Source organism: Pristiophorus japonicus, chromosome 16 (genome assembly GCF_044704955.1).
Source record: "Pristiophorus japonicus isolate sPriJap1 chromosome 16, sPriJap1.hap1, whole genome shotgun sequence".
Classification (NCBI taxonomy): domain Eukaryota; kingdom Metazoa; phylum Chordata; class Chondrichthyes; family Pristiophoridae; genus Pristiophorus; species Pristiophorus japonicus.
The window spans coordinates 41,528,308-41,553,710 of record NC_091992.1 but is presented as its reverse complement, the minus strand read 5'-3'; the positions used below and the strand labels follow the sequence as shown (position 1 = coordinate 41,553,710).

The 25,403-nt window shown below is 45.9% G+C and overlaps 1 protein-coding gene across 2 annotated transcripts in view; it reads right to left on the bottom strand.

Moving 5' to 3' along the window:
- LOC139227023 (E3 ubiquitin-protein ligase RNF43) overlaps positions 1-25,403 on the bottom strand; it is a 204,326-nt gene that overhangs the window by 146,006 nt on the left and 32,917 nt on the right. Inside the window, exon 1 of one of the 2 annotated variants that reach the window (XM_070858113.1) lies at positions 11,282-11,354. The exons of the other annotated variant lie outside the window; for it this stretch is intronic. The gene's annotated coding sequence lies outside the window, so the exon portion shown is untranslated. Of the gene's footprint in view, positions 1-11,281; positions 11,355-25,403 lie in introns of those variants that run through there. 2 annotated transcript variants of the gene reach the window in all.

Below are 25,403 nucleotides of genomic sequence, written 5' to 3'. Positions count from 1 at the left end.
CCAATCCCTTGCACCGTTAAACCCCTGCAGCCACATCGTCTTTTCGTGTATCTTGTAAGCTCCACAGATCCTGACTGCTGCTTCACTTGGATAAGCAAACAGGATCTTCACTGGGCCGCTGTTAGAATGCCTCCTCGTTTCCCCAGAGAATGAGACTCAGTTAAAGCTGAGACACACCTTTGTCCTGTTGTAATAACAAGACTGTTATTTCTGAAGCAATGTTTGAAAATTTGTCTGTAATAATTTAAATTTCAGTTGGACAGTGGCTTGGAAATGCTCACAGTACAGAGGCTTGGAAACCATTTTGTGGTGCTCAGTATTTTTTTCTCTAAAGAGTTCTCTTCTCTCCCTCTCCCCCTCCCCCAATCACACAAACTCTCTCCCTTCCTCTCCTAAGCCGAGGCAGACATTAGTGAGCTATTCAATGATGGAGGAGCATCATAGTTGAGCCCGATCCCGGTCTCTCTCCCCAGTCTTACTGACAGCTGTGAAGAATGGGAACATGGGTAACAAGTTCGAAACAGCTTTCACTTTACAATAACAAAAGTTGGACACTGATCAGTGTGCATCATTTACAGTACACAGCTCACACTGTAAACCTGAATAATGAAGTGTGTGTTAATCTGAGCCGTTTGGATGGACAATAAACTGATTAGCATCTGTGAAGGCGAAAGTAGAGCTATGAAGTGGTTGGTAAAATGGGCACTGTGTATAGGCTGTAAAACTATACATTTAAATGGAAATCTCCATTACAGTTACACACTTGGAACAGAGCTCCATAGAAACAAATAGGGGAAAGCAGCATCCTCAAAGCAGGGCATACACTACACCATGGCAACACTTTCATGGCAGTGTATACGTTACACCAAGACAACACCCCCATGATGGGTACATATTACACCATGGCAACGCTTCCATGACAGTCTGTACACTACTATGGCAACTCATCATCATAGGCAGTCCCTCGAAAGGAGGATGACTTGCTTCCACGGCAAAAAGGGATGAGTTCACAGGTGTTTCAATGAAGGACCTAATATTCCAGGTCCCGAACTACATGTTGAAGGGTGGAAGATGCCTGTGCTTGGATTTTTTTTAAAAACGTGTGGTGGCCGTTGCACACCAGCCAACACACGGGCTTGACAGAGCTAGGTCTTGGTCCAGTGGCAAGGATTAAACCAAGACAACTGGAGACCTGCTCTGCTGCACGGACCGAGTGCGCACACATATTGCAGTGTGGGCTGGCCCGTGCTACCCCTGGGCGCGAACTCACACCTCCCCTGGGCCCCGATCACATCCCTCCACAGTCTCTCGCCGCTCCTGCTGTATCTGCCCACGCTCCAATCACCGACCTGGACCTTGATGACGTCACTCTTCACTGCCGTCACCCTCCTTCACCAGCTCACGCTGCTCCCTGGAGTAGTATACCTCCACGCTACTCCCCGAGGCCTCCACGCTGCTCCCGAGGCCGCTGCATCTCCGCTCCTTTTATGGCCCGGACCTGCCGCTGGTGTTCCTCTCATGAGGCAACACCCTCATGATGGGATACACACTGCACCGTAACACTTCCATGTAAGGGTACACCATTTACCAGGAGACTTGGGACAGCTTGAGTTTGTGAAGACTGTAATGTAATTTTTCAAAGTATTTCTTGAAAAATGAATACATTTCCAGAAGGAAGTGCTGGCTCCATCCCATTAGGATCCACCATCACATTGCTGAACCACCTTCATCTGAGTCAATTAGTCTTGCTGTCTTCAAAATTTCCCAATGGGTGGTCACCCCAACAGAACAGATGTGTTTTGTTTAGAGTGGCTGTCTTATTTTTAAGTCAAAACTGGAGCAACGCTAGTTAAGAGCAATGGCTGCAGGTAGGGGTTATGGCAAAACTTTACTGAAACCCTCAATAACCTCAATAAGCTATAATGGCTTTGGATCATAAGACAGACAATAGTGGAAAAATTAGCTTCTTTTTCCAAATTTTCAACTTCGAAACGTCCAACCACACCACTCAATATTACACAGTCCAGTTCAAAACTGTTCAAAGCAAGAGAAAAACCTTCACCATATAACATATGGTAGATGGAATTTAATGCAGAAAAGTGTAAAGGGATACATTTTGGTAGAAAGAATGAGGAGAGGAAATATAAACTAAAAGGTGCAATCCTATAGGGGGTGCATGAACAGAGACACCTTGGGGTATAAGTGCACAGATCGTTGCAGGTGGCAGAGCAAGTTGAGAAAGCTGTTAAAAAAGCTTACAGGATCTTGGGCTCCACGAATAGAGGTATAGAGTACAAAAGTGTGGAAATGATGATGAACTTGTATAAAACACTAGTTCGGCCTCAACTGGAGTATTGTGTCTAATTCTGGGCACGGCTCTTTAGGAAGGATATGAAGGCCTTACCAAGGGTGCAGGAAAGATTTATGAGAATGATTCCAGGAAGGAGGGACTTCAGTTACGTGGATAGACTGGAGAAGCTGGGGTTGTTCTCTAGAGCAGAGAGGACGGAGAGGAGATTTGATTGAGGTGTTCAAAATCATGAGGGGTCTGGACAGAGTAAATAGAGGGAAACTGTTCCCATTGGCAGATGGGTTGAGAACCAGAGCACACAGATTTAAGGTGATTGGCAAAAGAACCAAAGGCGACATAAGAATAAACTTTTTTACGCAGCGAGGGATTGGGATCTGGAATGCACTGCCTGAAAGTATAATGGAGGCAGATTCAATCACAGCTTTCAAAAGGGAGTTGGATAAGAACCTGAAGGAATAAAATTTGCAGGGCTATGGGGAAAGAGCGGGGTGGGGGGGGGGGCTGGAACTACTTGAAGTGCTCTTGCAGAGCCAGCACGGGCTCAACAGGCCGAATGACCTTCTTACATTCTGTAACCATTCTAGGTAGCCGTTATGAAAATTTTCGGTCCAACAATGTGGCGAGAAATGGACTCCTCTCACCTTTACAAGCAGGTTTTTGTCAGAGGGATTATGGACCACTAATTGATGGTTGATGAGAGCAGGGTTCAGCCGAGATCAGTGGATGTGCTGGAGCTGAGGAAAGACTAGTTTGTGCACAGATCCACAACTAAGAATACTGCGCACAGCATTCGGAGGCACCTGCACTTTTAGGTAAAACAGGGTAGTTTTAACAACTTTGCCTGGAGCTATTTTTTTTTTGTTACCCAAGTTGATCTGTTCACGGGCTATAGTCATCCCCTCAGCAACCTCAAAGTTTAACAGGTTTCATCTGCCGAGGTTTTTTTTTTTATATACACAGCGACTTATGATCTGGAATGCACCGCCTGGTGGAAGCAAATTCAATGGTAACTTTCAAAATGGAATTGGATGAATACATGAAGGGAAAAATAGTAGGGTTATAGAGAAATAGAAGAGTGGGACTACTTAGATAGTTCTACCAAAGAGCTAGCACAGGTCCTATGGGCTGAATGGCAGCCTCCTGTGCTGTATCATTCTAGAATTCTAAACATTGTATATAGAGATGGCATCTGACACTGGTGGTTACTATCAATATGCAATGGGACACTGAAATTAGTAGCACTATTTGACTGTCAGTACAAATGGAACTCTCACCAATTTACACCAGCTGTACAAAATTCTACGTGGAAGAACGTAGTGATTTGCAGGGTTATTTTGCCCGTATCTCTCTGTTGAACTATAATTGTGCTACTTACCACCACAGGACCAACCAGAGGATGTTGTTTGACTATAGCTGAACCTACAGCATTGTAAAAAAAAAAAATTGCAAAAAAATAAAATCTCTTCCTTTATAAAAGGTTGTAGCTTTTATTGAGAGAGAACTCCGCTCTGGAAAAGTGCGTGCTGTGGTTACAGGGAGCTGTCCAATACAGCACTGAGGAAAGTGTGATCTCAGTAGCAGGTGATCGACTAGAAGTTTGGGCATTTCATTAAGTTAAACCCCATGAGCAAGCTTCGCTTTTACAGCAACGCTGCTGGCATGACAGGCCGGAGCTGGCTGCAATCCACAATGGAGAAATTCTCATCTCAATGGGAATCTGCACTGGTGACTGATTCAGCCACTTATGGTGACGGGACTGAATTGACATTTTACTACGTTCCAGGTGCTATATAAAATGAAAGTTGTTAAATTACACATTTTGAATGTGACCAGTCCTCAGCTATGTCATGTTATCCATGATGCATTGTAGAACAGGTATACAAGAACTCCCAGGGGGCAAAAAAATTCTAAACGCTGTTTACCCATATCCCAGCGTGAGATGAGGACTGTGTTTCTACACGAGCTACTGAAATGTCTTTAACCAGCAGGTTGTGAAAGCTTTAAGAGAATTAACTACTTAACAGAGAAGAACATGCAAAGCAGTCAAATCCAGTTCAGCGCTCTTGCTCCCACTGGAGGCAAAACTGTTTAACTAAGTCTTGGCCAAATTTTACACAAACGTGATGGGGAAACCCAAGACTCCAAACACAATGCAACGGTGGAGGAATCTCAGTTTCCCACTGGCACAGGCACAGTTCAGTTAGATGTCATTGTTCCTGCCCTCACTTTTTGATATTTAAGCTTCAGTAGAAAGTGCAGAGGTGGCCGATTAGGTTACGCATTTAGCTCCTGCGATTTTGATGCAATGCCAGGTTCCCACCTATCTGAAAGCAGAGAGAACGATGCCTGCATCACGACCCGGACTGCTGTAGAGCGGCAATGAGCCCCGCCCACCCTTCTATCCAATCCGTGGGATCAGTCAATGCCTCACAGCTCTACCCTTTCCAACCCTTCCACTTCCCACGAGGGGTCAGAATGTCAATGGGCTGGATGCAACATCTACAGCGGGTACCTGTGTTGTTTCTTGCTAACTTTATTTTAATGTAATCATCTTTAGTGGAATTATTGAGCACAGCCAGTTGTCTTCCGTTGTGGATTTTTGTCCACTGTTGTGTGTTCTGCGCAATGAAGCACAACTTTTGATAAGAGTTATCTTCAAAACGTTTTTTTTTTAAAAAAGAGCACAATTTAGATCCAGTCCAGTTTGTTCTGCTTATGGGACCTGGGACAAACGTTAGATTTTAAAGGGCTCAGCTTTAGCTTATTTCTTTCAGTCTGTAAAATGTTTCATCTTTTAATTCTTTTCATCCTCATCTTTCTTTTTTTAAATCGACTTACCCCTATTACTTCTCTCCTGCATAGGACATACCGGGGCAATTTTTCACATTGTCAGGTAGGTGCTAAAGGCATAGCTGTACTGGAACAGGGGACGGCTAGTTCTGGAGCACAGGTAACTGGTGTACAAAGCGAGCACACGCACAGATGAAGGCAGTTTATGCCGAAATCAGCAAAACGGTGTCTTCACAACTTCTAGCACACACACACAGCATGGCAGCCACTGCACCTGGCCCAGCTGCACAATAGTATTTCAAAGAGCATATCCCACTGAACTGCAGCACAATGCAGCGAAGGGTGATACCGATAGGTTTACTGGTATCTCACCGGTTGTCCCGCTTTGGAATTGTTAGCAGCAGGCAAGCTGGGGTAGAAACCCCTCTTCACCAATCATGTACAAGGATGAAGTGACCTGAAATATATCAATGTGATGGAATTTAAACAAAACATCTGAGCAGCCTCCACCCAGCCACCCTAAAGCACAAAAGAAGGGTTGGCTGAAAGCTGTACAACTCCCTAGGAGGACGGCCCAAATCATTAGACTATACTTCACTGTTAATATAGGAAACACTGCTCCAGAGACGGACAACTCCAGCCACTTAGCTACTTTATTTCTCCCATGCTCTCTCCACAGTCGAATTACTATCAATCACTAGTACTGCTATCCCCCACCAACAGACACACTTTCTAGTAAGGCGTCACTGCACGGCAATCTAGAGCAGGAATGCAGGTCAATTCCCCTCTCTAGCCCTGGAGTCTAATTCAAGTGCACTTTGTGCAGTCACACGGGAGACCAGGAATCGCACCTACTACCTCATGTCTGGATTATTCAGTTACCCCCCGCCTTTAACCAATCGAATAGTGAAAGGGGCTCACAATCAGATACTTCACAGTGAGCTAGAAACTGCTCACTCTGATTCTACTCCTCATTCATTTCTTTCTCTGGGTCACTCTTCTGCACATTTTGTGGTAAAGAGAGGGGCCTAAAGACTGGGTGGGAGAGGTGGGGGCAACAGTGTGTACACAAGGAACAAAGGCGCTACTCCATCTGATGCTCAGTTCGGGTTCCGCCAGGACCACTTGGCTCCAGAGCTCATTACAGCTTTGGTCCAAACATGGACAAAGAGCTGAATTCCAGAGATAGTGACTGCCCTTGACATCAAGGCAGCGTTTGACCGAATGTGGCACCAAGGAGTCCTAGTAAAACTGAAGTCAATGGGAATCAGGGGGCACACTCTCCACTGGCTGGAGTCATACCTAGCACAAAAGAAGATGATGGTGGTTGTTGGTGATCAATCATCTCAGCCCCAGGACATTGCTACAGGAGTTCCTAAGGGTAGTGTCCTGGGACCAACCATCTTCAGATACTTCATCAACAACCTTCCCATCATAAAGTCAGAAGTGGGGATGTTCGCTGAAGACTGCAGTGTTCAGTTCCATTCGCAACTCCCCAGATAATGAAGTAGTCCATGCCCGCATGCAGCAAGATCTGGACAACATTCAGGCTTGGACTGATAAGTGGCAAGTAACTTTTGCGCCATACAAGTGCCAGGCACTGACTATCTCCAACAAGAGAGTCTAACCACCGCCCCTCGACATTCAACGGCATTACCATCGCCAAATCCTTCACCATCAACATCTTGGGGGTCACCATTGACATGAAACTTAACTGGACCAGCCACATAAATACTGTGGCTGCAAGAGGTCAGAGGCTGGGTATTCTGCAGAGTGTCTCACTTTCTGACTCCCCAAAGCCTTTCCACCATCTACAAGGCACAAGTAAGAATGTGATGGAATACTCTGCACTTGCCTGGGATGAGCGCAGCTCCAACAACACTCGAAGCTCAACACCATCCAGAACAAAGCAGCCCATTTGATCGACTCCCCATCCACCACCTTAAACATTCACTCCCTCCACCCCCGGCACACCATGGCTGCACTGTGTGTAGCATCTACAGTATACACTGCAGCAACTTGCCAAGGTTTCTTTAACAGCGCCTCCCCAACCCATGACCTCTACCACCGAGAAGGACAAGGACAGCAGGCGCATAGGAACACCAGCACCTGCAAGTTCCCTTCCAAGTTACACACCATCCTGACTTGGAGATATATCGCCGTTCCTTCATCATCGCTGGGTCAAAATCCTGAAACCACACGGACTGCAACGGTTCAAGGCAGTGGCTCACCACCACCACCTTCTCAAGTGCAATAAATGCTGGCCTTGCCAGCGACGCCCACATCCCAGAGACAAATTAAAAAACATTAACCTTCTGAGTGGCAAAAAAACAACGTTGAAATTTAACCAAAGCTCATAAGCCATATCCCAGTCAGGTTAAGGACTTTAAATGAGCCACCAGGTCAAGACTAACATCTTTTCGACTAAAGAATAATGGCCCTTGACCCTGGCCCAGGCTAGCCAGTTATACCATGATCAGAAATTTCACAAGCTACCCTTGGAGAGAGTGCGAGGGCCTGCCCCAGCTCTATGTATTTACGCAGCACCAGAGAGTGGGAGGGCGTGTCTGGGACATTCCTGGATGAACAACGAACACCAACTGTCTTGAGACAATGTTTGCCATTCACCAATCACTGGAACCAGAAACCTGTGGGCACCACTTAAACTGCAACATCGCAGTCTCGCCGATCCCGGCTGAAGCTGGTCGTTTCTCTCAGCCCGGTCTGAACTTCACAGTCGGCAGATTTGTAACTTTTATCCCTTTCAATATAACTGATAAGTGCTGTGTTTCAGCAACACAAACATAAACAAGCAGAGATATCTGATTCCCCAAACCCGAGTGCGTTTGTTAACACTGCTGATTAACCACAGGAAGAACGAACCAGTTCCCTGCCACGGGGTGCAGGGATATTGTTTGCCAAGATCCATACCGCTTCCAGTGACACTTATTTTGACTCCCTGAAGTTATCCGTGAAATGTATATTCAAGCAGAATATAAAGAAATATGCACAGGCATTGTCCATCATTCTCCTTCGAGGTAAAAGCCTCATACCAACCTCTGAAAGCATGAAAGCAAGTCGTCAGCTCCATTCACATCAAGGAACGATAAAAATCAGTGCAGGCAGTTCAGTCTGAAGGACTGGCTCACGGGTTGATAGCAAACACATGTGCACATGCCCAACCCCAGACGCACATACGCCTAACCCAAGCACATGCATGTCCCCCAACCCCAGCACATGCATGCCGTCCCCTCACCCCCCAAACCCTAGTCACTTCTGGGCGGCACTTCCTTCACAGCTGCTGTGTGTGCGTTACTTTCTTCTCTTGCTCCAAACATGCTGAGTTTTACTCTCAGTGCTGTTCAGGACACAAGAGAAGTTAGTCATCCAACAGGTGTCCTTTGTCACCTTTATTGCAACCCTTCTTGTCTCTCTTCTGTTTTGCTGCCTCTATGACTGTCAGTGGCTCTTGGAAGGTTCCTTTCTCGTTCCCTTCCCAAACTCCAAATAGGCTGCTCCAGAACTTTTTCTTCCTACTCGAGGTGTTAAAATTACACCATTTCTAGACTCTCACTTATTACTCTTCAGGATTCAAAACTGTGGAGTGCCGCAGCTCCCTCAGTCTTCATTTTCTCCTGCAGCCTTTTAAAACTCAAGCCTGCTGTTCCCTAATCACTATTGGAGTTATCTCATCTCTTTACCCACTCGTTTCAATTGTAGTGCGAGCCAGACCCCTCACCAAGGCTTCTCATTGATGAAATTTAAATGAGAGCATTCAAACCCATACTCCCCACTTGGAGCGTCCATACATTAGACTAGACAAACTATAGACCAAAGAATTAAGTGTGTATGTCGGGGCTGTCAAAAACAATGGGTTTAAAAAGATAATAGACTGTAGGAGAAAGCAAAGACGGAGGGAAATAGGGGATTCCACAATTTTGGAGTCCTGTTGAGTTCTGAAATAGAGACGTCAACAGTGTGACTTTCATACCAAGAGGAGTTAGAGGGGAAGGAGGAACCAAAACCCTAATTTGTAGCAAGATACAGCACATCCTGGATAAACTTTGATCTGAAAGTGCTTTTACTTGGGTGATGTGACATTGGCACAGGATTATGGCACTCCTGCACTCCTCAAAGGGTCATCATTAGCAGTGTTCAGGCTCCAACTACTCAGGGATCCCAGGGTAACAGAAAATGCAGGTCTTCATCCAACTGGTCCAATAAGGATCAGAAGATCACCACAAGCAAATGGTGAGAGCTGCTCTCTTGATGTTACAAGTCTCCATTTCAGCGCTGTTTTGGTCTCCGTATTAAAGGAAGGATATACTTGCATTGGAGGTTGTTCAGAGAAGGTTCACGAGGTTGATTCCGGAGATGAGGGGCTTGACTTATACGGATAGGTTGATTAGGTTGGGCCTATACACATTGGAGTTCAGAAGAATGCGAGGTGATCTTATCGAAACGCACAAGATAATGAGGGGGCTCGACAAGGTGGATGCAGAGAGGATATTTCCACTCATAAGTGAAACTAAAACTAGGGGGCATAGTCTCAGAATAAGGGGCCGCCCATTTAAAACGGAGATGAGGAGGAATTTCTTCTGAGGGTTGTAAAATCTATGGAATTCTCTGCCCAGACAGCTGTGGAGGCTGATTTTTGACAAAGATTTTTGAGCGATAAGGGGATAAGGGGTTATAAGGTGAGGGCAGGGAAGTGGAGCCGAGTCCATGATCAGATCAGCCATGATCTTATTAAATGGCGGAGCAGGCTCGAGGGGCCAGGTGGCCTACTCCTGCTCCTATTTCTTATGTTCCCCCTATTCGTAACAACTTGCATTTATATAGCGCCTTTAAGGTAGTGAAATGTATCAAGGCGCTTCACAGGTGTATTATGTGATATAGATTTGACACCGAGGCGCAGAAGTAGAAATTAGTGCAGGTGTCAAAGAGATATGTTTTAAGGAGTGCCTTGAAGGAAGAAAGAGAAGTAGAGAGGCGGCGAGGTTTAGAGGCAGGGAGTTCCAGAGCTTGGAGTTTAGGCATCAGAAGGCATGGCCACCAATGGTTGAGCGATTACAATCAGGGATACTCAAGAGGGCAGAATTAGAGGAGCGCAGACATCTTGGGGGGTTGTGGGGCTGGAGCAGATTACAGAGATAGGGAGGGGTGAGGCCATGGAGGGATTTAAAAATAAGGATGAGAATTTTGAAATCAAGGTGTTGCTTAACCAGAAGCCAATGTAGGTCAGCGAGCACAGGGGTGATGGGTGAGCGGGACTTGGTGCGAGTTAGGACATGGGCAGCCAAGTATTGGATCACCTCTAGTATACGTAGGGTAGAATGTGGGAGGCTAGCCAGGAGTGCGTTGGAATAGTCAAGTCTCGAAGTAACAAAGGCATGGATGAGGGCTTCAGCAGCGGATGAGCTGAGGCAAGGGTGGAGATGGGCGATGTTACAGAGGTGGAAAAAGGTGGTCTTAGTTATGCCGCGGATATGTGGTCGACAGCTCATTTCAGGGTCAAACATGACACCAAGATTGTGAACGGTGTGGTTCAGCCTCAGACAGGAGTTGAGGAAAGGGAGGGAGTCAGTGTCTAGATAATGGAGCTGGTGGCAGGACAATACAACAAATCTTGCCGTGGACCTTGCATCCAGAACAGTTAGTTACAATCAGAACTACACAGGGCTGGGGTACCCTGCACTCCTTTACCGCTGAGCATTTACATTTAGAACCAATCAAGAAGCCTTCGACTTGTCGACTGAATGTTATACTCTGGAGCTACCAAACAACCCCCCAACACTGGAGTTCTTTTAACTACCATCTTCAGGACTATCCCTGAAAAAACAATCACCAATCATGCAAAAATCCAGCATTATTGTTCAGATTATCTGAAGATATTTCTGCATGACCCCAAAGCTTGGATGTTTAGTTGCCATCAGGTCAGGTGATAAGCGTCGTGTATCAGTGGTAATTCTGTCACAATCACTGATCTCCTTGGGTCAGTGACAAAGAGTAGATGGACAACAGATGTCAACACCGACAGCTGCTGAAACAAGCCAAAAATCCCCTCCAGGTAAAGCCAACTCCATTAAAAGAGACAGCAGTAATTTAATAGCCAAGCTCAGGTGATTGCTGCTCTGTGACCCGGACTCCGATTAGTTTGCTTTCCTTAAGTTTTCTCACCCCATTTTCCGTCCTCTCCTACTTACACGACTCTTGCTGGATTGCAATTCCAGGACTACTTTCTCGTATCTTGTCCAAGTGAGTCGAGAAAGTGAATGTCAGTAGACTGTTTTACCACCTGGATCAAAACAACTAAGCTGGATCCTGTCTTCCCTTGAAGATAGACTTTTACCACACACGTGCACTTCCAGCACGACTTTGCTCTCCCGGTCATTCCAGACAGTAAATCACTGGATAGCAATCCGGATCAGGAACCGTGGTTGATGTGTTGTTTTCCTCTCCCTCGAACAGAGGGGGCCTCCCCCGAGGCCATTTTTAACATCCTGACTGAGGTCAGTAAATTCAGCTTGGGAACCCGGGGTTGAACCTGTGACTTTCAATTCTGTGTGGCTTTGAGAGACCGGGGAGCTAGCAATTTACTTATCGTTCCTGATTTTTATCATTTTGAAAACTTGTCGTGAGGTCCACTGATTCTTCAGCAGTGTTGAAACTTTTCCCACTGCTTCTTTACAATCTCTTTCCTGTGTATCCATTATCCAGCAATTAATACATGGCAAGTGACCAGCACCCGCCCCTCCTCCTTTGCTGGCATGCATTTAAAGATGATCAGCACCTCTTACAATCACCAGCTGCGTGCTGGCCAGAGTGACTGTAAACCCTGGGCTGGGTAGCATTTACCTGCAGCCACCTCCAAAGGCAACAGCCTCCCAGCTATTAAAAGGCTCAGGATTCCCCCCTATGCTGGGGGGGGGGCCATTAACCAGTCCAGGCAGCGGACGGTCGAGGGGGGGACTGGAGTGCATCACCACCCCCGGCAACCAAATTTTAATTTGATGTTTTTGTCTAAAGTTTAATTTGTTTATAGTGCCGGTTTTAGTGCCCCCACGCCTTCCCTTTTAGCCAGGGGGCACTTGTATAATTTGTGTTTTAGCGCCCTCAAAAAAAACAAAAAAAAAGGGGGGGGCACTTGAAAAGTTTTTGGAGTGTGCCCCCGCCCCCCTTTAATCAGGGGGCACTTGATTATTTGTTTTCTACAAAAATAGTTGTAAACCCTGCACTGGGTAGCATTTACCTGCAGCCACCTCCAAAGGCAACAGCCTCTCAGCTATTAAAAGGCTCAGGATTCCCCCCTATGCTAAATTGATCGTTTAAGGACCATGCAATAAATCCTTCATTGGGCAGCATGATGGGAAAAAGAACTGTAGGAAATGTGCATTCCGAACAACTTGGATCCTCCGGTCAATTTAAACAGAACAATCCTGATGTCAGACACGCAAGTCGCAAACAAAAATAAGCTTGGATACCTGTGCACAGGACGTTTGTTCACATCACTTCCTGTTTGGGGATATTTCAAAGGATTTTCCTTGAGCTTATTTGCTTTTGTTCCTTTGAGAGACTAGTTCAAACGTAAAAGCTGTTTCAACAGAACGGCAAGCCTTCAGCTTCAGCCTGACCACCTGTGGAGTACATCCGCAGTCAGAGCAGGGTGTAGCCGCCTGCTCAACTGTGGATTGAAAAGGCCGCCCCAAACACTTTCAGACTACAAAAGGGAAAGGACACCATCTGTCCACCTTTGGCACTACAGTGGAAGGTGGGGCGTAGCTGCTGGGTATAAAGGCTTCAAATCAAATACAGCAGTTTAACAATCAGTCTCGTACTGACTGAGCAGAGAGATGAGACATTGCGGTATTCCTGCTGTGTGATGGCTCTGACATGTATCACCCCCCCACCCCCCCACTTCCCTCCATGTTAAAGACTGCCTGGCCTCAAGACGCAAGATAGCCAAAGGGGGTTAAGCAAGACCAGACAGGGCATGATCCCGAGCACCTGCACCGTACAACGCTGTACACAAGGTGAGGCCAGTCCAGACACAGTTAGAAAGGAGCTGTGCACCACAGTTAAAACTATCACATCACGTCTATTTACTGACTTGATCTTTGCTGAATACAGTCTGTACCATTCATTTTCAATCAACTGCAAAAAAGCTCAGTCATGCCAGCAAGCATTTAGTACAGTACTTACAACCAGTAATTTTAAACTGGTATTGTAACCTACACTTAAAATATGATTGATGAATTTTCTGAAGAGGTACACCCCACTGCAGAGAACTGCTGAAGGGACTACAAACAGACCACAGATATAACATCAGCACACACTGCTTTCACACATCTGCGTTTGAACAGATTTTCATTGAGGGGAAAATGTGACATCTGGCGAAGGAAACTATATTGGGACGCTTCCGCTTTGAGAGTCATCGACTTTCATGCAGAGGCCAAACATGCGCCATTACTTCCCGAGTTCACACTTAAATCTTTCCTCAGCAGACACTTAGGGCTGTAAATTCGTTATTTGGTGATAGCGGTATTTTTTCAGCATTTTTCATCAAAAAGACCGCCCATCACACTACTTTTTTTTTTAAAAAAAGGCCTAATTTTCGTCAGAAAATGCGCCCAGCAGTAAAAATCGGCGTTGCACGAGGATTCACGTCGGAAACTGCGGTCCTCGCCAATTTTAGTCCAAGGCCGATTGCAGCTGAGAGGCGCGCCTTGGGAAGGGGGAAAACACACAAAGAAATTGCAACAAAAAAAAAATCACAAAACATCTACAAGACACTTAACTATTGAATTGCTTAAAAAGAATTAAAACATAAAAACTTCAACTAACCTTTTTTGCAGGTCTTGATACCTACATCCTGGTTATAGGATTTTCCGATGGGATGGGGGGGGGGGTAAAAAGGGAGGGGAGGGGTCACGTTATTGATTAAAGAAACTATTACAGCTATGAGGGTGGATGACATGTTAGAGGGATCATCAAACGAGGCCACATGGGTCGAACAAAAAAGGGGCGATTACATTGCTGGCCGTGTACTACAGACCTCCAGTGAGAGGGAGATAGAGGAGCAAATATCTAGGCGCATTTTTGAGAAGTGCAAAAACTATAGGGCAGTAATAGTAGGGGATTTCAACTACCCTAATATTAACTGGGACAAAATTAGTGCGAAGGGTATAGAGGGTGCGGAATTCTTAAAATGCATTCAAGAGAACTTTTTTAGCCAGTATGTAGCAAGCCCAACATGCGAGGGGGCGGTTCTGGATTTAGTTTTAGGGAATGAAACTGGGCAGGTGGAAGGGATATCAGTGGGACAGCATTGAAGTGCTAGTGACCATAATTCAGTTAGATTTAAGGTAGTTATGGAAAAGGACAAAAATAGACCAGGAATAAAGGTTCTAATTTGGGGAAAAGCCAACTTTACTAAGCTGAGAGGTGATTTAGCCACAGTGGACTGGAAACAGCTACTTGAAGGTAAATAATGTGTCAGAGCAGTGGAAGGCATTCAAGGAGGAGATCCGTAGGGTTCAGGCCAAATATGTGCTCTTAGTGAAAAAGGGTGGAACTAACAAATCTAGAACCCCTGAATGTCTAGGGACATACAAGGTAGGATAAAGAAAAAAAGGGAGACTTTTGACAGATACTGAGGGCTAAATACTGCAGAATCTCTAGAGAAGTATAGAAAGTGCAGGGGTGAAATTAAAAAGGATATTAGGAAAGCAAAGAAAGAGCACGACAAATTCTTGACAAGTAAAATCAAGGAAAACCAAAAAATGTTTTATAAATATATTAAGGTCAAGAGGATAACTAAAGAAAGGGTAGGGCCTATTAGAGACCATGAGGGTAATCTGTGTGTGGAGGTAGAAGATGTGGGTATGGTTCTTAATGAATACTTTGCATCTGTTTTCACAAAAAGAGTGGGGGGCGATGCAGACATTGGTATCGAAGAGCAGGAGTGTGAAATATTGGATGAAATAAATAGTGAGAGAGGAGGTATTAAGGAGTTTAACAGCTTTGAAAGTGGATAAGTCCACAGGCCCAGATGAGGTGTATCCCAGGCTGTTAAGCAAAGCAAAAGAGGGAGGAAGAGTGTGAAATATTAGATAGAGGAAATATTAAGTGGCTTAGCAGCTTTGAAAGTGGATAAATCCCCTGGCCCGGATGAAATGTATCCCAGGCTGTTAAGAGAAATAGAAGAGGAAATAGCAGAGGCTCTGACCATCATTTTCCAATCCTCTCTGGCTTCAGGTGTGGTGCCAGAGCATTGCTAATGTGGTACCTTTGTTTAAAAAGGGAGGAAGGGATAGACCGAGTAATTACAGGCCAGTCAGCCTAACCTCAGTGGTGGGAAAATTACTGGAAAAAATCGTGAAGGACAGGATAAATCTTCATTTAGAAAGACACGGATCAATCAAGGACAGTCAGCACAGATTTGTTGAGAGAAGGTTGTGTCTGACTAACTTGACTGAATTTTGCGAGGAGGTAACCAGATGGGTCGATGAGGGCAAAGCAAATGGTGTAGTGTATAATGATTTTAGCAAAGCTTTTGATAAGGTCCCACATGGCAGGCTGGTCACGAAAGTGAAAGCCCATGAGATTCAGGGCAAAGTGGCAAGTTGGATCCAAAATTGGTTCAGAGGCAGGAAGCAAAGGGTAATGGTCGATGGGTGTTTTTGTGACTGGAAGGATGTTTCCAGTGGGGTTCCGCAGGGCTCAGTACTAGGTCCCTTGCTTTTTGTGGTATACATCAATATAGGAGGTTTAAGTAGTTTGCAGATGATACTAAAATCGGCTGTGTGGTTGATAATGAAGAAAGCTACAGACTGCAGGAAGATATCAATCAACTGGTCAGGTGGGCAGCACAGTGGCAAATGGAAGTTATTCCGGAGAAGTGTAAGGTAATGCATTTGGGAAGGCTAACAAGAAATGGGAATACACATTAAATGGTAGAACACTGAAGTGTAGAGGAAAAAAGGGACCTGGGAGTGCATGTTCACAGATCCTTGAAGGTAGCAGACCAGATAGATAAGGTGGTTAAAGAAGGTATATGGAATGCTTGCTTTTATTAGCCGAGTCATAGAATATCAGAGCAGTGGGGTTAGGCTTGAACTGTATAAAACACTGGTTAGGCCACAGCTGGAGTACTGCGTGTAATTCTGGTCACCGCATTGCAGGAAGGACGTGATTGCACTGGAGAGGGTACAGAGGAGATTTATGAGGATGTTGCCGGGAGTGGAGAATTGGATAGGCTGGGTTTGCTTTCCTTGGAACAGAGGAGGCTGAGGGGAGACTTCATTGAGGTGTATACAATTATGAGGGGCCTAGATAGTGGATAGAAAGGGTCTATTTCCCTTAGCAAAGGAGTCAACAACCAGGGGGCATAAATTTTAAGTAATTGGTAGAGGTTTAGAGGGGAATTGTTGGGAAATTTCTTTAGGCTGAGGGTTGTGGGGGCCTGGAACTCTCTGCCTGAAAATGTGGTAGAGGCAGAAAACCTCACCACATTTAAAAAGTACTTGGATGTGCACTTAAACCTGCAGGGTTACGGACCTCGAGCTGGAAAGTAGGATTAGGCTGGATAGCCTCTTGTTGGCCGGCACGGACACGATGGACTGAAATGGCCTCCTTCCGTGCTGTAAACTTCTATGATTGTCCCTGTCCCTGGGGCTGCAATGCAGGTTTTTGTTGGGCTTTTTTTTTTCATCCAGAATACGGGTGCGCCAAAAGACAAAGTTAAAGCGATAGCGGTATTTCCAGTCTTGCACGCCGGCGGCCCGCTTTTCAGCGGTATTTAAAAACCGGCGACGCAAGACTTTGGCGAAACTAGCGAATCACCGTTTTGCGCCAAAACTGCAAAGTAGCGCTGAAAAAAACAACTGCAAGGTTGGGGAATTTCTAGTCCATGGAGTTACGAGTGACATTCTTCCCCAGGTAGTTGCTCTGGTTAGGTGCTCACTGTATTCCAACAAGTCTTAAGTTTAGCTCTTTCCAAGTAGACCAGTGAGATAACTTATGCAAACAGCAAAAGGAAATTTCTTATATTTTGTACTAGTTTAGATAAAAATGTTCTTGTAGGCAAACCTACAAAAGTAATCCCACCTGAGAGGGCAGAATGTCACAGCATGTGGCAAATACATTTAATGAAACAGTTCAATGATTTGCATTTAGCATAAAAAGGTAGGAATTTATTAGCTTTATACAATTTAAACTTATTAACCTATCAATGGCAACCAGTGACTAGTGGGGTGCCGCAGGGATTGGTGCTGGGTCCACAACTATTTACAATCTAGATTAATGACTTGGATGAAGAGACCAAGTGTAATGTAGCCAAGTTTGTTGATGATGCAAAGGTGGGTGGGACAGCAAATTGTGAGGAGTACACAAAAAATCTGCAAAGGGATATAGACAGGCTAAATGAGTCGGCTAAAATTTGACAGATGGTGTATAATGCAGGAAAATGTGAGGTTATCCATTTTGGCAGAAATAATAGAAAAGCAAATTATAATTTAAATGGAGAAAAATTGCAAAGTGCTGCAGTAGAGAGACCTGGGGTCCTTGTGCATGAAACACAAAAAGTGAGCATGCAGATACAGCAAGTAATCAGGAAGGCAAATGGAATGGTGGCCTTTATTGCAAGGGGGATAGAGTATAAAAGCAGAGAAGTCCTGCTAGAACTGTACAGGGTATTCGGGAGGCCACATCTGGAGTACTGCGTGCAGTTTTGGTCCCCGTATTTAAGGAAGGATATACTTGCATTGGAGGCAGTTCAGAGAAGGTTCACGAAGTTGATTCTGGAGATGAGGGGGTTGACTTATGAGGATAGGTTGAGTAGGTTGGGCCTATACACATTGGAGTTCAGAAGAATAAGAAGTGAGCTTATTGAAACTTATAAGATAATGAGGGGTTCGACAAGGTGGATGCAGAGAGGATATTTCCACTCGGGAAACTAAAACTAGGGGACACAGTCTTAGAATAAGGGGCTGCCCATTTAAAACTGAGATGAGGAGCAATTTCTTCTCTGAGGGTTGCAAATCTATGGAATTCTCTGCCCCAGAGAGCCGTGGAGGCTGGGACATTGAATATATTTAAGGCGGAGATAGATTTTTGAGCAATAAGGGAATAAAGGAGTTATGGGGAGCGGGTAGGGAAGTGGAGTTGAGTCCATGATCAGATCAACCATGATATTAAATGGCAGAGTAGGCTCCAGGGGCCAAATGGCCTACTCCTGCTCCTATTTCTTATGTTCTTATGACCTGTAAACAACTATAACACAGTAGTATTATGCCACCATCTCGGCCCTGAGAGTTTATATCCCAGAAGTGAATCGTCATCTTTTGGCCAGGACAACTAATTAAGCCTGGTTTTAAGGTCTGACCTCCGATGAACTGAAACAGTGAGACAGCACAAACATGGAGTGAGGCAGAAATGCCCTTCAAAAACCTCTCAATAGTTGCAGCCAAGTTAGTTAAAGGAATGGAAAGGCACAAGTGCAACACATGGCAAGAAACACGACAGATAGGTTTGAAGCTGTAACCTTGAATCAAGAGGTGAAGCATTTTCTTATAAGCCATATGTTTTACTTAATTGTTGCTGTAATATATCTGGGAGCTCTCGTTATCACATTTGTGCCATGGAGTGGATTTGACAATAGCGATCCGATTGCTTATGCTTTTCCTTAAAGCGCAAAATCATATTGGTAACTTTGTGATTATAGTGGCTCATACATGCCAGAAATGGCAAAACAATAGCTTGCTGGCCTTCTCAGGTGGGCTGACAGGGACAATGTGGTGCAATGGTTACAGGTTACCTTTGCTCCTGGCTGCATGCGGTGAGGCTGCTTCCTGAAGAGGTACCTCCAATGGCACGGACACTGGGCTGCTCACTATACAGGACCACTACCCCCACCCATGACATGCTTAACGTCAGAGAAAACCATTCAGTTAAATGGCCATAAACCATTGCAATTGCACCAACTGAACTAACCTCAACAACAGTCAGCATCTTCAGGGAGGCTTTTCAAAAAATTCAAATGGGCTTTTTTTTTTTATACACACTACTGCGCTAAAGCTGCTGCTGGTGAGAATCTGGATGGAAATCTTGGGGTCTGAGGCACAGGGTGAGATGTCACTTCATGGTGTGTCCCCACCCCCCTTTACCAAATATAACCACCATAAAATATCAAAATAACAGTAGTGTTGTAAAATAGACACCAATCCATTCTGAAAGAGAAATGTGTTTTTCTCTTGTGTAGATCAAGCTAAAAAGGGTGTCTACCGTCTACACACTAACCTTCCCAAAGTTCTGGACTGGAATCCTGACTATTTGAAGGAATGGGGGAGGGTGGAAAAAAATTAAGAGGCTCGAGACTCAAAACACATCTTGTCAGCAGTATGCTGGGCTGTTCACTGCCTAAGGCCAGGACAGTAACATTGCTGTTCAATACATCAGTTATGTCTTATGCACGTTTGATCTATCTGAGAAATATGCAGTCATCCTACACATTCCACCCAATTTGATAATTAACTGCGTCTTCTGCAGCACAACCCTGGTTTATGACATGGCCTTGGGCTCTAAGACTTCCTGCAGTGACTAGCACTGTATCTGAGCACCCGCTTATTAAAATAGCTCCAAGAATCACAATAAACCCTCAACATATATACACACACACATATACACATACACATACACATATATAAAGGAAACACTATTGCATTTCAAAGTCTATAAGGTCATTGTTCAATGCCAACACTGATAAGAATCATGAATCTGATTAAAATCTTTTCGCCTAAAGTATTGCATGAATGAGAACAAGGACTGGGCCACTGCAGAAATACACAGCCTCGCTCCGCCTACCTCGATCTCCCTTTGAAATTACTGAACCAACATGGCGCACAAAGAAACTGTTGCTGTGCTGTTCGTGTAAAATCACGTTCACGACCATCAGACTGGGACCTTCCTCAGTATCAGGGAAAAGTCAGCAGTGCTAAAGCCCTACTCATGAAAGGTTTTGGTGCTTCCAATGGATCATTTACACTACAGGGGTTGCCCTCTGATAGTAACTCTTGTTGTTGGCAGTAAGCCTGTAAAATAGAAATGGCGCACAAGTCTTCCAATCCACCACACAGTGAGCCTATACTGGTACTGGGATCTGTGGCACCAATCACAGCACAACCTCTAGGAGGTGGTCTCCACAGCAAGACGCACCCAGACACTAAACAGAGCTGGAACTGGAACACAACAGTACAAAGGTCTGCAATCACTGCCCAACTGTAAACTCATAGCTGACAATAAAGGAAGAAAGAACTTGCATTTATATAGCACCTTTCAAGACCAGGAACGATAGCACAGTAAATATGAGCTTACTGTATAGTTCAGTGATCTGTTATTATTCTTGATCTACTTGGGGGTTGAAGCATTTCAGTAGGTACACAGGCAACAGTCAGTCTGCTGGTCAGTACTTCACTATTGCTCATTTGCCACAAGCAGCAATCATTCCAGGAACTCACCGAATGTCCATTCATACACACTAATAGAAAGTGTTTCCACAACTCCAATAATCTGACAAGGCCAAAACCCAAGTGTACATGGAAGACCCAAAATCTGAAAGGGAATATACTGAACCAGAGAATGTTGTGTAAAAGCCCCAAAATGTGACATTCCTCTGGGAATATAGTGAACTGGTCAAATTCATGAAATCTGGTGAAAATTATAAACTAGTCTTGTTGTTAAGCATCATCATCATCATCATAGGCAGTCCCTCAGAATCGATGAAGACTTGCTTCCACTCCTGAAGTGAGTTATTTGGTGGCTGAACAGTCCAATACGAGAGCCACAGACTCTGTCACAGGTGGGACAGATAGTCGTTGAGGGAAGGGGTGGGTGGGTCTGGTTTGCCGCACGCTCTTTCCGCTGCCTGCGCTTGATTTCTGCATGCTCTCAGCGTTGAGACTCGAAGTGCTCAACGCCCTCCTGGAGGCACTTTCTCCAATTAGGGCGGTCTTTGGCCAGGGACTCTCAGGTGTCAGTGGTGATGTCGCACTTTTTCAGGGAGGCTTTGAGGGTGTTCTTGTAATGTTTCCGCTGCCCACCTTTAGCTCGTTAGCAGTGAAGGAGCTCCGCATAGAGCACTTGCTTTGGGAGTCTCGTATCGGACATGCAAACTATGTGGCTTGCCCAGCGAAGCTGATCGAGTGTGGTCAGTGCTTCAATGCTGGGAATATTAGCCTGGACAAGGACAATGATGTTGGTGTACCTGTCCTCCCAAGGGATTTGTAGGATCTTGCGGAGACATCATTGGTGATATATCTCCAGCGACTTGGTGTCTTCTGTACATCGTCCATGCCTCTGAGCCATTCAGGAGGGTGGGTATTACTACAGCCCTATAAACCATGAGCTTGGTGGTAGATTTGAGGGCCTGGTCTTCAAACACTCTTTTCCTCAGGCGGTCAAAGGCTGCACTGGAGGTGGTGTTGAATCTCCACATCAATTGCTGCTTTTGTTGATAAGAGGCTCCCGAGATATGAGAAATGGTCCACGTTGTCGAGGGCCGCGCCGTGGATCTTGATGACCGGGGGGGGGGGGGGGGGGGTGGCATTGCTGTGCGGCAGGGGCAGGCTGGTGGAGGACCTTTGTCTTACGGATGTTTAGCGTAAGGCCAATGCTTTCATATGCCTCAGTAAATACGTTGACTATATCCTGGAGTTCAGCTTCAGAATGTGCACAGACGCAGGCATGGTCCGCGTACTGTAGCTCAACGACAGAGGTTGGGGTGGTCTTGGACCTGGCCTGGAGATGGCGAAGGTTGAACAGCTTCCCACTGGTTCTGTAGCTTAGTTCCACTCCAGCAGGGAGCTTATTGACTGTGAGGCGGAGCATGGCAGTGAGAAAGATTGAGAAGAGGGTTGAGGCGATGACGCAGCCCTGTTTGACCCCAGTCCGGACGTGGATTGGGTCTGTAATGGATCCGTTGGTAAGGATCACGGGCTGCATGTCGTCGTGGAGCAGGCGAAGGATGTTGACAAACTTTTGGGGGCATCCAAAACGGAGAAGGATGCTCCATAGTCCCTCGCAGTTGACAATGTCGAAGGCCTTTGTAAGGTCGAAAAAGGCCATGTATAAGGGCTGCCGCTGCTCCCTGCATCTGTCGCACTGCAAAGGTCATGTCTGTTGTGCCCTATAGGGGATGGAATCCGCACTGTGACTCCAGCAGTGTTCCTCTGCCACAGGGAGAAGGTCGAGGAGAACTCTAGCTACGACTTCCCCAGTGGCTGATAGCAGGGATATTCCCCTGTAATTGCCGCAGTCGGACTTGTACCCCTTTTAAAAGATGGTCACGATCACTGCATCGCTCAGATCTCCCGGCATGCTCTCCTCCCTCCAGATGAGAGATGAGGTCATGTATCCGCCTCTCCATCATACTTTAGCGCCTCAGGAGGGATTCCATCCGCTCCCGTAGCCTTGTTGTCTCGAGTTGTTTTATGGCTTTTCCTACCTCGTGCAATGTTGGGGTTTCACTGAGGTGGTGGTGGGTCGCATGCTGCGGGATGGAGTCAAGAACACTCGAATCAAAGGCAGAGTCTCGATTGAGGAGATCTTCGAAGTGCTCCTTCCAGCGAGCCTCTGTGTCCTTGATGAGTATTTCCCCGTTCTTGGCCAGCAGTGGGGTGGGGCCTTGGGAGTTTGGACCGTAGGTGGCCTTGACTGCAATGAAGAATCCTCGCATATCGTGGCTGTCGGCAGTTGTTGTATCTCCTATGCTTTCTCCATCCACCACCTGTGCTTTAGGTCCCGTTTTTTTTTGGTTTGACCTCATCCTTGAGCCGTCTGTAACGTTGCTTTGCTGCTCTCGAGTTGGGTTGTTGCTCGAGGCTCAGAAATGCTCTGTGTTTGCGATCTATTAGTTCTAGGATCTCCTGATCATTCTCATCAAACCAGTACTGTTGTTTTCTGGTTGAGTGACCAAGTGTCTCTTCACAGGCACTGGTTATGGAGGTCTGGAGGGCAAACCAAGCACTGTGGGCATTCAGCATCTCAGTATCATCAAGGCACGCCAGGTTAGCTGCGAGGCGCTGGTTGTATCGGGCTCTCTTAGCTGGGTCTTTAGGTGCCCGGCATTGACTTTTTTGCGGCACTGCTTCTGCTGCCCCCTCCGCTTTGGGGCTATGTTAACATCGATGATGGATCGGATTAGGCGGTGGTCCATCCAGCAGTCGTCGGCTCCTGTCATGGCGTGGGTGATGCGCACATCCTTGTGATCCCTGGCTTGGACGATGACATAGTCGAGCAGATGCCAGTGGTTGGAGCGAGGGTAGTGCCATGATGCCTTGTATCTGTCCCTCTGGCGGAACAGGGTGTTGGTGATGAGAAGTTCATGTTCTAGACATTTTGTCAGGAGTAGGGTACTGCTGGAGTTGGTTTTCCTTACCCTCTCTCTGTGCCAATCACGCCTCCCCAGAGGGCTGTGTCTTTGCCGACCCTGGCATTGAAGTCACCTCGGAGGATCAATTTGTCGCCCGCGGGGATGCGGGACAGGGATGTTTCAAGGTCGGAATAAAAACCCTCTTGGGTCTCGTCCGTTGCATCGAGTGTTGGGGCGTAGGCACTGATGACTGTGGCGCATTGGTTCCGGGATAGGGTGAGTCGAAGAGTCATGAGGCATTTGTTAACCGCGCAGGGGGAGTCTTTGAGGCGGTCGACCAGCTCATTTTTGATGGTGAAGCCGACTCCATGAAGGCACCGTTCTTCCTCTGGTTTTCCTTTCCAGAAAAAGTGTAACCTCCACCGTGTTCCTTGAGCTGGCCTTCCCCTGCCCACTGGATCTCGCTTAGGGCGGCGATGTCAATGTCAAAGCGTCTAAGTTCCCGGGCAACTGTGGCGGTGCGGCATTCCGGCCTGTCACTGTTGGAGTTGTCCATGAGGGTCCTGACGTTCCAGGTCCCGAACTTCATGTTAACAAAGTGGAAGATGCCTGTGCGTGAGTCCTTTTAATCTGGGGTGGCCGTTGCACACCGGCAACCACATGGGCTTAGCTGAGCAAAGTCGTGGTCTAGTGGCAAGGGGGTCCAAGACGACTGGAGACCAAGCACTGCTGTATGAGCCTAATTGCCTATGGCGAGATGTTGGCCGCAAGCTCAGCGGCGAGTAGCTCCCTTGATGGTAGGTGGCCTGAGGCTTGGTTGGGGGTAGGCATTAAGGTCAGTTGTCTGCTGGAGTTCCAAGGGATGTTTTAAAAGTTTCTTCCAAAGTTTAAAAAAAAGTTTTCCAAAGTTATTTAAAAGTTTCTCCAGAGGTTTAAAAAAAATAATTTCTCCAGATTGTTTAAAAGTTTAAAAGTAAATTAGATATTGTAAATGAGATAGCAATATCTCATTTACAATACAGCTCCCCCCCACCACCCCACAATAATGTCTGAGCAGTTTACAAGAAATGTCAGGAATTTTATTAAAAGCTCCTGTAGTAAACTCCTACAACATGGTCCCCAATTACTAATGCCAGTACCTGAAACAGGAACTTAGGTCTCAGTTTGTCTCAACTGCTTTCAGGTTCACCTCAGAATCAGAAGGTTGGACTTCAGCACATGAACTAGCTGACACTTCAGTGCAGTACTGAAAGTGCTATATTGTTGGGACTTGATCATTCAAATTTGACATTGAACCACTACTCAATTTGCCTCCAGGGAGGTAGTAAAGATTCTATGGCACTATTGGAAGAAGAGCAAAGAGCTCTCCCAATGTCCTGACCAATGTTCATCCCTCAACCAACACCAAAACAGCCTAAATTGGCTGCTGTGTTTGCATCCTTAGACAAAAACTTTCCATCAGGAGGAAACAAACAGCACCAACTGAGTGATTGAACCTCCAACCTTCTGATGTTTAGCTCAGTGCTACAGGAGCTGGGACACTTCCAAGCTCAAGCATCAGGAAACTGCTTGTGGAATGTTTAGTAGTTCTTTACCACATAGGTTCAGCACATTTTTTGGACACCCCTAAATCCCAAAGCATGTTAGTATCATCAGCCTTAAGAAAAGGGGCAGTGATAATGTGAATGTATTTCCAGCAAGTTACCAGTTTGACTAGCAACCTCAAGTGAAAACACACTTGCCAATCATGGTCACTTTCACACCAAGCACATGACATTTGAGTACCAACCAATTAAGACAGAGCATAGCTCATCAGCTCAGGAGTGAGTGTGTGAATAAGTGGCCACATTGCATCATCATGTGCATTACATTCAACTGTGAACAACTAAATAACCAAACTGGTTAATTCAATGTGAAACCAGGATTAGAGTAAGC